We start from the raw sequence: 12,297 nt of genomic DNA on the forward strand, positions 1-12,297 counted from the left end.
CCTGGCTTATAGTGGCAACTTTTCACGCCCGTGCACATATACACAGAAGCATCTGTCTCTAACACAGACACACAGCTCTATCGCTGGGACAGACCATCTGCAAGGACTACTTCCTTGGTTCCTTGCGCACGTGCAAAAAATCCGTATCTCTAATCAATACGCCACAGGGACCTGAAGATCAGAAGAGAGAGCTTTACTGAACCTTGTTCAATAAACTGTATGGCAAAAAAAAAAAAACAACAAATAAACAAACACTGCACATGTGCTGAATATATCTGTCATAACTGAATCAGCTCACTGTACACCGAGGACAAGCACAAAGCTGAAAATGTGCTAGACTTCAACAGAGCATCAGCACGAGACTAAGGAAAAGGAAGGAAAGTAATGCCTGCTTTATTCCCTGCCTCCTCCAAGACTTGGGCTGTTTTCCCATCCCTGGACCCGGAGCGGGCTTGAGTCCTAGGGCTGGGCGGGGGATGGGTAGAGCCAGCACAGCAGGGTGCCCATCATAGACACTCCTCTTAAGCCTCTACAGTTTGGTTTGTCCTGTCTTGGACCAGAATCCCTAGTGAACCCAAATCCTACTGGCCCAACCCTCTGACTTTGAGAAACACGGAGAATCACCCAGACCCCAGTCTCCTGGTGCTGGGTCCCCAGCTCAACACTCCTTCCTGAGAGTGCAGCCTCCTAGGCACTTCAGCAGGGGGCGGTGCCCCAGGCAGGCATGAGGCCAGGGGGAGGGGTGAAGCTTCAGGGGGAAGAAGTGAGATAGAAGGGCTTGGGTGTTTGCTCAGGCACCTTCTACTCTAATTCACAGCCCAGGAAGTCGACTTTCCCTAAGGCTTTGGTTGCAGGTAGAACCAGAGTTGGCATGAAGAAGTGCTGCTGCCTTGTGGACGTATCGTGTAACAACAACTTGCCCACCAGTACTGACTGACACCTCCAATTCAAAAGGCCTGTGAGGTTGCTAATGACAGTTGCCCTCAGGAAAGGTCCTGGGGCAGGTATTGCTGAAATGAATTCCAAACACAACTGACTTTCAAGAAGCTAATTTCAAGAAGCTAACTTTCCTTGCACCCTTTCAGGAAAGGAAAAAAAAACCCAAATGCCTACACGACAAGATGAGGACATGAGCTGAGAGCCTGTCTAGATGCTTCATAGTCACAAATGAGGTGAGTGTCTGCCTTGAGCCCTCATAGACACACACAAATTGAGCAAGAGCATTGAGGTCTCTAGATAAACACGAGCTGAGCATCTGCCTAGAAGCCTTATAGTCAAACATGTGGTCAGCATTTGCTGAGAGGTCCCATGACAAGAGATATGCTGTTTGTGTATGTCATAATTGAATCAGGTGGCTGTACACTAACCTGAAGCAAAACACTAGAGATTAAAGAAAAGTGAAAGAAAGAAAAGGAATGCCTATTTTCTTCCCTCCGAACTCCCATCTTGGCCTGCTAACCCATCCCTGGAGCCCGAGTAGGCTTGGGTTCCATGGCTGGACTAGATGGGGATGAGACATCTGGGCAGGGTGTCCTTAATTGACTTCCCTTTTGAACCCCTACTATCTGAATTGGTTGGCTGGGAACAAAGTCCCCATGGCACCCAAAAGATGGTGGCTCAGTCCTCTGACCTCCAGGACCGTGGAAAATTCACCTCACTTCTTGGTCTCTTCATGGTGGGGTCCCCAATTCTAGCTTTCTTCCTGAGTTGCAGCCTCCTAGGCACCTCAGCAGGGTGCTGTGGCTCAGGTGGGGAGGTGTCTGAAGGGGAGGGTGGAGCTTTAGGGGGAAGAAGTAGCGAGACACAAGCCCTTGAGTGTTTGCTCACACTTTCCACTGTAATCCACAGCCCAGGAAGCCAGTCTTTCCTAAGGATCTCTGTGCTCCAGGAACAACAGTTGGGCATGAAGAAATGCTGCTGTCTTGTGTACATTTCCTATAAATACAACTTGACCAGCAGTGCTTAATTGCAAGTCCAGTTCACAAGATTGAGGGACTTTTAATGAGAGCTGCCCTCAGGAAATGTCCTGTGGTGGGTACTGCAGAAAAATTTCCAAACACATTCAACTTTCAAGAAGTCAATTGGGACATGTAAATTTCTTCAAACCCTTTATGGAAAAGAAAGAAGAAAAACCAAATAGCCACAGAACAAGATGTTCAGCATCGTAATTATTACAGGAGGGATGACAATCAAAACAATATCAAGAAATCAAATCCCACCAGTCAGAATGGATATCCTCAAAGGTCTACAGACAGTAAAAGCAGGAGAGAGCCAGGACATCATTGAACCCCACTACACAGTTGGTGGAGATGGACATTGCCACCACCCCTAGAGAAGACAGCCTCAGCATGCCAGAAGATAAACCACTGAAGAGAGCAAAGCCTCGTATCTGACATCCATGCCTGGGCCTATATCCCCGAGAAAACCATCGTTCAAAAAGACACATGCACCCCAACATTCACTGTTGTATTCCTTACAGAAGCCAAGACACAGAACCACAAGATGTCCTCTGACAGAATAAAGCTTATTGCAGATGTGGTACATAAATGCATTCGTATTAGTCAGACACACAAAAGCAGCACTAAGATTATGAAATTATGCACCGCAAGGATGGACCTTGGAGGGTCACACACTAACTGTATTCAGCCAGGCAGGAAGAGAATAGCATATGATGTTCCTTCCAGGCAAATAAAGTGATATATACAAACTAATTTACAACACAAAAGAGACTCTAAAAGTTTAAAGAGAAATAAGGAATTACTGGGGGAAAAAAAGAATAAATAGCCAGGGATGAATTATGAATTAAGGACTAATGTATATGCAGAAATCTGTATCTGTAAGACATATTTTACAAGGACCATCTCCTTCCTTCCCTTCCCTCCTTCCTGCCACATACACACTTAAATCTGCGTCTCTAACATATATACCCAAAGTCGTATCTGTAATAGATGACTCACAGTGAATGTCTCCTTCCTCCCTTCCACATATACACAGACCTGCACCTGATGAGATGGTTGGATGGCATCACCAACTTAATGGGCATGAGGCTGAGGAAGCTCTGGGAGATGGTGAAGGACAGGGAAGCCCGGTATGCTGCAGTCCCTGGTGTCACAGAGTCAGACATGACTGAGTGACTGAACAACAAAATACAGGTAATTCAAAGGATTATCGTCTTCCTCCCTCCTTCTTCCTATGCAAAAAATCTGTATCTCTAATACATGCTAGGGGTTCCTTGGTGGCTCAAAGGTAAATAATATGACGGGAATGTGGGAGCCTGCATTCAACTCCTGGAGCCAAAAGATCTCCAGAAGGGAACGGCTACCCACTCCAGTTTCCATGCCTGGAATTCTCCAGTTTCCATGCCTGGAGAATCCATGGAGAGAGGAACCCAGAGGGTTACAGTCCTTGGTGTCACATACAGTCAGAACGGATACTTCAGAAGGACATAATTTTCAGCACAGGGAGCTTGCTCAACTTTGTTCAATAATCTTTCTGGCAAAAAATTGAAAAAGCACAGATATGCTGTATGTATATGTCATAACTGAATCAGGAGCCTGTATACTGACAATAAGCACAAAACTGAAAAACAAATATAGGTCAATACTGTATCACCATGAGATTGAAAAAAGAGAAGACTATTGACTATTTTATCCCCTCTGATCTCCCTGACTTGGGCTGCTTTCCAATCCCTGGAATCCGACCAGGCTTGGGTCCCCAGGATTGGAGTGGAGAGGGGTTGACACAGTCAGGGTGGGTGCCCTTAAATGAGCCCCTCTTAACCTGACCATCTGGTTTGCTCTGGCTGGGACCATAGACCCTAGTGCACCCAAAGGATGGTGGCCTGACGCTCTGGCCACAAGGATCTTGGAAAGGTCACCTAGCCTCCAGGTCTGCTGGTTCTGGGGTCCCCAGCTGAAATCTCTTTCCAGAGTGCAGCCTCCTAGGCACCTAAGCAGAAAGCAGTGTCCCAGGTCGGGATGAGTCTGAAAGGAAGGGTGAAGCCTTAAGGGGAAGAAGCAGTGAGACACAAGGCCTTGGTGTTTTTCAGGCACATTCTACTCTTATTCACAGGCCAGGAAGCCGACTTTCCTGAAGTCTCAGTGTGTCTGAAGAACCAGAGTTGGACTGGGGGCTTCCCTGGTAGCTCAGCTGGTAAAGAATCTGCCTGCAATGCAGGAGACCCCTGTTTGATTCCTCGGTCAGGAAGATCCCCTGGAGAAGGGAAAGGCTACCCACTCCAGTATTCTTGGGCTTCCCTGGTGGCTCAGCTGGTAAAGATTCCTCCTGCAATGCGAGAGGCCTGGGTTTGATCCCTGGGTTGAGCTAATCCCCTGGAGGAGGGCATGGCAACCCACTCCAGTATTCTTGCCTGAAGAATCCCCATGGAAAGGGTAGCCTGGCGGGCTACAGTCCATGACGTTGCAAGGAGTGGGACAAGACTGAGGGACTAAGCACCAGGTTGGACATGGAATAGTGCTGCCGCCTTGTGGACATTTCCTGTAACTACAGCTTAAACACCTTGCTTACTGGTACCTCCTTTCACAAGGACTGTGGGGTTGCTAATGACAGCTGCCCTCAGGAAAGGTCCTTGGGCAGTTATTGCAGAAATCAAGTCCAAACACAACTGACTTTCAAGAAGCCAACTGCAACAGGTACATTTTCTTCTCACACTTTAAGGAAAAATAAAGAAGATAAATAATCCCCAAAAGACACAGGATGAGATACTCAGCACCCCTAATTATTACATGAAGAATACCAATCAAAACAACAACAAGAAATCTAATCACACTAGTCAGAATGGTCATACTAAGAAGGCTACAAATAAATGCAGTAGTGGGCTGGCAAGAGATGTAACACCCCTGCTCCCCGCCTGACTCTGTTGGTGGGATTGACATTGGCAACAGCCACTGAAAGGATAGCATCCCCATGCGAGGGAAAAAACTTGCAAAGGAGTCAAGCCTAGGATCTGACGTACCCACACCTGGTCATATATCCCATGAGAAACATGATTCCAAAAGACACACGCTCCCCAACGTTCACTGCAGCACTGCTTACAGCAGCTGAGACACAGACATGAGAAAATGTCCACCGACAGATTAAAGATGAAAGAAAATGTGGCAACATATATAGTGGGCTATTCCTCATCCATGAAAAGCTACCAATGAAATTATGAGATTATGCCATCAGGCACTGAAAGAATGGACCTTGGAGCATCGTACACTAAGTGAAGTCAGCTAGAGACAGAGGAAGACAAAATAACATGATATCTCTTGCAGGCAAAATTTTAAAAATATACAAAGGAACTCATTTAAAACACAAAGTACCTGCTGAGAATTCAGTCATAATCAGTCAGTCTCCGAAAAGTAACAATAAATGGGCAGGGATAAAATCAGAGGTCCCGAATAACATACACACAGGGATCCGTATCTGTAATGATAATCCCCCTTCAAGGATCACTGCCTTGTCGTGGCGAAGGGACTTGCGTGACTCACTGAAGCTGTGAGCCGTGCCACCCAACATGAACGGGTCACACCGGAGAGCTCTGACAACACGTGATCCACTGGAGGAGAGAACGGCAAACCACTCCGGTACACTTGCCGTGAGAAACTCATTACCTGCTGTTAAAACATCTAGAGGATGCGAGGGAATTCCAGTAGAGCTATTCAAAACCATAAAGGATGATGCATCAAGGTGTTGCATTCAATATGTCCACAAATCTGGAAGACCCATCAGTGGCCAAGGGACTGGAAAAGGTCAATCCTCATCCCGATTCCCAAGAAGGGTAGTACTAAAGATGTGCTAACTATCAGACAGTTGCACTCATCTCTCATGCTATAAGATCAATGTTTAAAATCTTGCATGCGAGGCCTCAGCATTATGTGAACCAAGGACTTCAAGATGTCCAAGCTGGGTTTAGGAAAAGAAGAGGAACTAGAGATCAAATGGCAACATTCGTTGGATCATAGAGAAAGCAAGAGAATTCCAGAAAAACATCTACCTCTGGTTCATCAACTTCACTGACTGTGTGGATCATAACAAACTGTGGAAAGCTCTTAAAGAGATAGCAGACCATCTTACCTGTCTCCTGAGAAACCTGGATGCGAACCAAGAAACAACCGTTAGAACCCTGTATGGAACAACTGATGGGTTTGAGATTGAGAAAGGAGGATGACAGGGCTGACTGCTGTCACCCTCCTTGTTTAACCTATATGCTGAGCACATCATGAGAAAGGCCGGGCTGCTGAGTTACAAGCTGGAATCAAGATAAGCGGGAGAAACATCAACAATCCCAGATATGCAGATGATACCACTATAATGGCAGAAAGTGAAGAGGAACTAAAGAGCCTCTTGATGAGGGTGAAAGAGCAGAGTGAAAGAGCTGGCTTAAAACTCTATATTAAAAATACTCAGATCATGGCATCCGGCCCCATTACTTAATGGCAAATAGAAGGGGAAAAGGTGGAAGTAGTGACAGATTTCCTCTTCTTGGACTCCAAAATCACTGTGGATGGTGATTGCAGTCATGAAGTGAGAAGATGCTTGTTTCTTGGCAGGAAAACTATGGCAGACCTAGAGAGTGTTGTTGAAAAGCAGAGACGTTACTGTGCTGACAAAGTTCCAAATAGTCAAGGCTGTGGTCTTCCCAGTGGTCATGTGTGGTTATGAGAGCTGGACCATGAAGAAGGCAGAATGCCAATGAATTGATACCTTCAAACTATGCTCCTGGAGAATACTCCTGAAAGTCCCATGGACAGCAAGGAGATCATACCAGTCGGTCTTAAGAGAAATCAACCCTGAATATTTATTGGAAGGAGTGATGCTGAAGCTCCCAAACTGGTCATCTTACACAAACAGCTGACTCACTGGAAAAGTCCCTGATGTTGGGAAAGACTGAGAGCAGAAGAGGGTTTCAGAGGATGAGATGGTTGGATGGAATCACCAGTGCAATGGACAGGAACTTGGGCAAATTTGGGGAGATGGTCAGGGCCAAGGATGCCTGGCATGCTGAGGTCCATGGGGTTGCAAAGAGTCTGCCATGAAAGAACTAAAAAGCCATTTCTCCAAAGAAGACATACAGATGGCTAACAAATACATGAAAAGATGCTCAACATCACTCATTATCAGAGAAATGCAAATCAAAACCACAATGAGGTACCAACTCACGCCTGTCAGAATGGCTGCCATCCAGAAGTCTACAAACAATAAACGCTGGAGAGGGTGTGGAGAAAAGGGAACCCTCTTACATTGCTGGTGGGAATGCAAACTAGTACAGCCACTATGGAGAACAATGTGGAGATTCCTTAAAAAACTGGAAATAGAACTGCCATCCGACCCAGCAATCCCACTGCTGGGCATACATACCGAGGAAACCAGAGTTCAAAGAGACACGTGTATCCCAATGTTCATTGTAGCACTGTTTACAATAGCCAGGACATGGAAGCAACCTAGATGTCCACTGGCAGATGAATGGATAAGAAAGCTGTGGTACATATACACAATGGAGTATTACTCAGCCATTAAAAAGAATACATTTGAATCAGTTCTAATGAGGTGGATGAAACTGGAGCTGATTATACAGAGTGAAGTAAGCCAGAAAGAAAACCACCAATACAGTATGTTGCTGCTGCTGCTGCTAAGTCGCTTCAGTCATGTCCGACTCTGTGCGACCCCATAGATGGAAGCCTACCAGGCTCTCCCCTCCAGGCAAGAACACTGGAGTAGGTTGCCATTTCCTTCTCCAATGCATGAAAGTGAAAAGCAAAAGGGAAGTCGCTCAGTCGTGTCCGATTCTTAGCAACCCCATGGACTGCAGCCTACCAGACTCCTCCATCCATGGGATTTTCCAGGCAAGAGTACTGGAGTGGGGTGCCATGTATACTCACGCATATATATGGAATTTAGAAAGGAGGTAATGATGATGCTGTATGTGAGACAGCAAAGGAGACACAGATGCATAGAACAGTCTTCTGGACTCTGTGGGAGAAGGCGAGGGCAGGATGATTTGAGAGAATAGCATTGAAACATGTATATTATCATATGTGAAATAGATCGTCATTCCAGGTTCGATGCATGAGACAGGGCACTCAGGGCTGGTGCACTGGGACGACCCTGAGGGGTGGGATGGGGAGGGAGGTGGGAGGGGGTTTCAGGATGGGGGATACATGTACACTCATGGCTGATTCATGTAAATATATGGCAAAACCCACCACAATATTGCAAAGTAATTAGCCTCCAATTAAACACATTGACAAAATAAAAAATAAAAATATTGTAATCTTCACACACACACAGAGTCGGCCATGGCTGGGCAACTGAACAACAATGATACCACAGGGATTATCCTGTCCTTACTCTCTTCCTTTCAAATATACTCAGACATCTGTATCTCTAACATATACTAAGAAACCTATCTCTGTCAGTGTTATAACTATCTGCATAGATAATTCACAAGGATTATCTCTTCCCTTCCTTTGTTCCACAAACACAAAAAATCTGTGTTTGCTGTGACCAGTGCCAGACCACCTGACCTGCCTCTTGAGAAACCTGTATGCAGGTCAGGAAGCAACAGTTAGAACTGGACATGGAACAACAGACTGGTTCCAAATAGGAAAAGGAGTACGTCAAGGCTGTATATTGTCACCCTGCTTCTATGCAGAGTACATCATGAGAAATGCTGGGCTGGATGAAGCACAGGCTGGAATCAAGATTGTCGGGAGAAATATAAAAAACCTCAGGTATGCTGATGACATCACCCTTATGGCAGAAAGTGAAGAAGAACTAAAGAGCCTCTTGATGAAAGTGAAAGAGGAGAGTGGAAAATGTTAGCTCAAAACTCAATATTCATAAAACTAAGATCATGGCATCTGGTCCTGTCACTTCATGGCAAATAGATGGGGAAACGCGGAAACAGTGGCTGACTTTATTTTTCTTGGCTCCAAAATGACTGCAGATGGCGATTGCAGCCATGACATTAAAAGATGCTTGCTCCTTGGGAGAAAAGTTATGACCAACCTAGAGAGCATATTAAAAAGGAGAGGCATTACTTTGCCGACTAAGGTCTGTCTAGTCAAGGCTATAGTTTTTCCAGTGGTCATGTATGGATTGTGACAGTTGGACTCTGAAGAAAGCTGAGCGCCGAAGAATTGATGCTTTTGAGCTGTGGTGTTGGAGAAGACTCTTGAGAGTCCCTTGGACTGCAAGGAGATCCAACCGGTCCATTCTAAAGGAGATTAGTCCTGGGTGTTCACTGGAAGGACTGATGCTAAAGGTGAAACTCCAATACTTTGGCCACCTGATGTGAAGAGTTGAATCACTGGAAAAGACTCTGATGCTGGGAGGGATTGGGGGCAGGAGGAGAAGGGGACCACAGAGGATGAGATGGCTGGATGGTATCACTGACTTGATGGACATGAGTTTGAGTGAACTCCGGGAGATGATGATGGACAGGGAGGCCTGGTGTGCTGCGATTCATGGGGTCGCAAAGAGTCGGACACGACTGAGCGACTGAACTGAACTGAACTGAACTGAACTGACTGATGCCTTGTGAATGGAGGTACCAGTAAGCACAGGTGTACACGTTGTAGTTACAGGAAATGTCCACAAGGTGGCAGCACTTCTTCATGCCCAACTCGTCCTCAGGCAACCAGAGACAAGGAGAGCCGGTCTCCTGGCCTGTGATTTAGAATGGAATGTGCCTGAGCAATGGCACCCCACTCCAGCACTCTTGCCTCGAAAATTCCATGGACGGAGGAGCCTGGTAGGCTGCAGTCCATGGGGTGTGAAGAGTCGGACATGACTGCGCGACTTCACTTTCACTTTTCACTTTCATGCACTGGAGAAGGAAATGGCAACCCACTCCAGTAGTCTTGCCTGGAGAATCCCAGGGAAGGGGGAGCCTGGTGGGCTGCTGTCTATGGGGTTGCACAGAGTTGGACACGACTGAAGTGACTTAGCAGCAGCAGCAATGCCTGAGCAAACACTCAAAGGCTTGTGTCTCACTACTTCTAAGGTTCTCCCCTCTTCTACAGACTCATCCCAAGCTTGGCCATGGCCCCTGGTGAGGGGCCTACAAGGCTGCACTCCCTTCAGAGAGCCTTGAATTGGGGACCCCAGCAACTTTGTTCAATAACCTCCATGGCAAAGAAGTGAAAAAAGAACAGATGTGCTGTATGTATATGTCATAACAGAATCAGGAGCCCTTACGCTGACAAGCACAAAACTGCAAATCAAACACAGGTCAACATTGTGTAGGCATGAGATTAAAGAAAAGAAAAAAGTAATGTCGATGTTATTCCCTCTAATCTCCCTGACGGGCCGCTTGCCATATCTGGAACCTGACCAGATGGCTTGAGTCCCATGACTGGGCAGGAGAGGGGTTGAGACAGTCAGACTGGGTGCCCTTAATTGAGCCTGCTCTTAAGTAACTACATCTACAACTACAAATACAAGTTGTAGTTACAGGTTTTGCCTTGGCTGGGACCATAGACCCTAGAGCACCCAAAGGATGGTGGCTTGAGCCTCTGGCCACAAGGACCTTGGTAAAGTCACCTATCCACCAAGTCCCCTGGTACTGGGGTCCCTAGTTGAAGCCTCCTTCCTGAGAGTGCAGCCCAGGTTGGGATGCGTCTGAAAGGGATGGGGGAAGCCTTAAGGGGAAGAAGTAGTGAGACAAGTTCTTGGGTGTTTGCTCAGGCACATTCCACTCTTATTCACAGCCCTGGAAACCAACTTTCCCAAAGGCTCAGTTTGCCTGAAGAACCAGAGTTGGACATGAAACAGTGCTGCCTCCTCGTGGACATTTCCCATAATAACACCATGAAGAGCTGTGCTGCTGGACATTTAATATTCACAAGGATCTAGGGGCTCTAAAAAATTAAACACATGCCCTCAAGAAATGTCTTATAGGTGGTCAAGAAAAAAGAATTCAAAACAAGGTAGGCATTAAAGAAGCCAATGTCAAGGTGTAAGTTTAACTCATACCCTTTTCAAAAAATCACATGAAATGATGTCAACATCACTAAACATTAGAGAAGTGCAAATCTAAACTACAGCAAGGCATCATATCACACCAGTCAGAATGGCCATTGCCAAACACTCTACAAGCAGTAAGTGCTAGAGAGGGTGTGCAGACAAGGGAACCCTCCTCTGCTGATGTTTGGGATGTAAATTGTAACAGCTACAAAGGAGAACACAGTGAGGGTTCCTTCAGACACGAAAATGAGAATGAAACTAGAAAACTTCCTAAGACCGTACACAAAATCAGCTCTGACTAGTATAAATGTCTAAAGCTAATGATGGATACTATGAAATTCCTGAGAAAAATGTAAACAGGACATGATCTGAGAGAAAATGCAGCCAGTCTGCTGTAAAAGTAAACCACAGATCAGAAAATGGGGCCTCATTAGCCTGGAGACCATTTGCCTACCAAAGGAAACCCTAAATGAGAGACAAGCACAAACCTCAGAACAGGAAGAAACATTTGCAAACAAAGACACCCACAAGGAATTCATCTCCAAAACATACAAACAGCTCATGCAACTCAATATCAAAAATAAATACCACCCAAGAACAAAATGGGCCAAAGATTGAAATGGATATTTCTCCAAGGAAGGCCTACAGATTGCAGTCAGGCACATGAAAGATGCTCAGCATCACTAATTATTCTCTCTCTCTTTAGTCGCTAAATCATGTCTGACTCTTGCGACCACATGGACTGTAGCATGCCAGGCCTCTCTGTCCATGGGATTCTCCAGGCAAGAATACTGGGGTGGGTTGCCATTTCCTTCTCCAGGGGATCTTCCCCACCCAGGGATCGAACCCAGGTCTCCTGCACCACAGGCAGACCTTTTACCGACTGAGCTACAAGGGAAGCCCTAAAGTGAAAGTCGCTCAGTCGTGTCGCATGGACTATACATCCCATGGAATTCTCCAGGCCAGAACACCCCAACCCAGGGATCAAATCCAGGTCTCCTGCATTGCAGGCGGATTCTTTACCAGCTGAACCATAAGGGAAGCGCGAGAATGCTGGAGTGGGTAGTCTATCCTTTCTCCAGGGGATCTTCCTGACCCAGGAATCGAACCAGCGTCTCCTGCATTGCAGCTGGATTCTTTACCAACTGAGCTATTATTAGAGAGACGCAAATCAAAAGTCCAATGAGCTAAGCACTCACACTGGTCAGAATGGCCATTTCAAAACATCTTAAAGAATAAATGCTAGGACTTCCCTGGTGGTGTAGTGATTAAGAATCAGCCTGCAAATGCAGGAGACATGGGTTCAATCCTTGGTCTGAGAAGATT

The sequence above is a fragment of the Budorcas taxicolor genome, chromosome 21 (genome assembly GCF_023091745.1).
Source record: "Budorcas taxicolor isolate Tak-1 chromosome 21, Takin1.1, whole genome shotgun sequence".
NCBI classification, from domain to species: Eukaryota; Metazoa; Chordata; class Mammalia; order Artiodactyla; family Bovidae; genus Budorcas; species Budorcas taxicolor.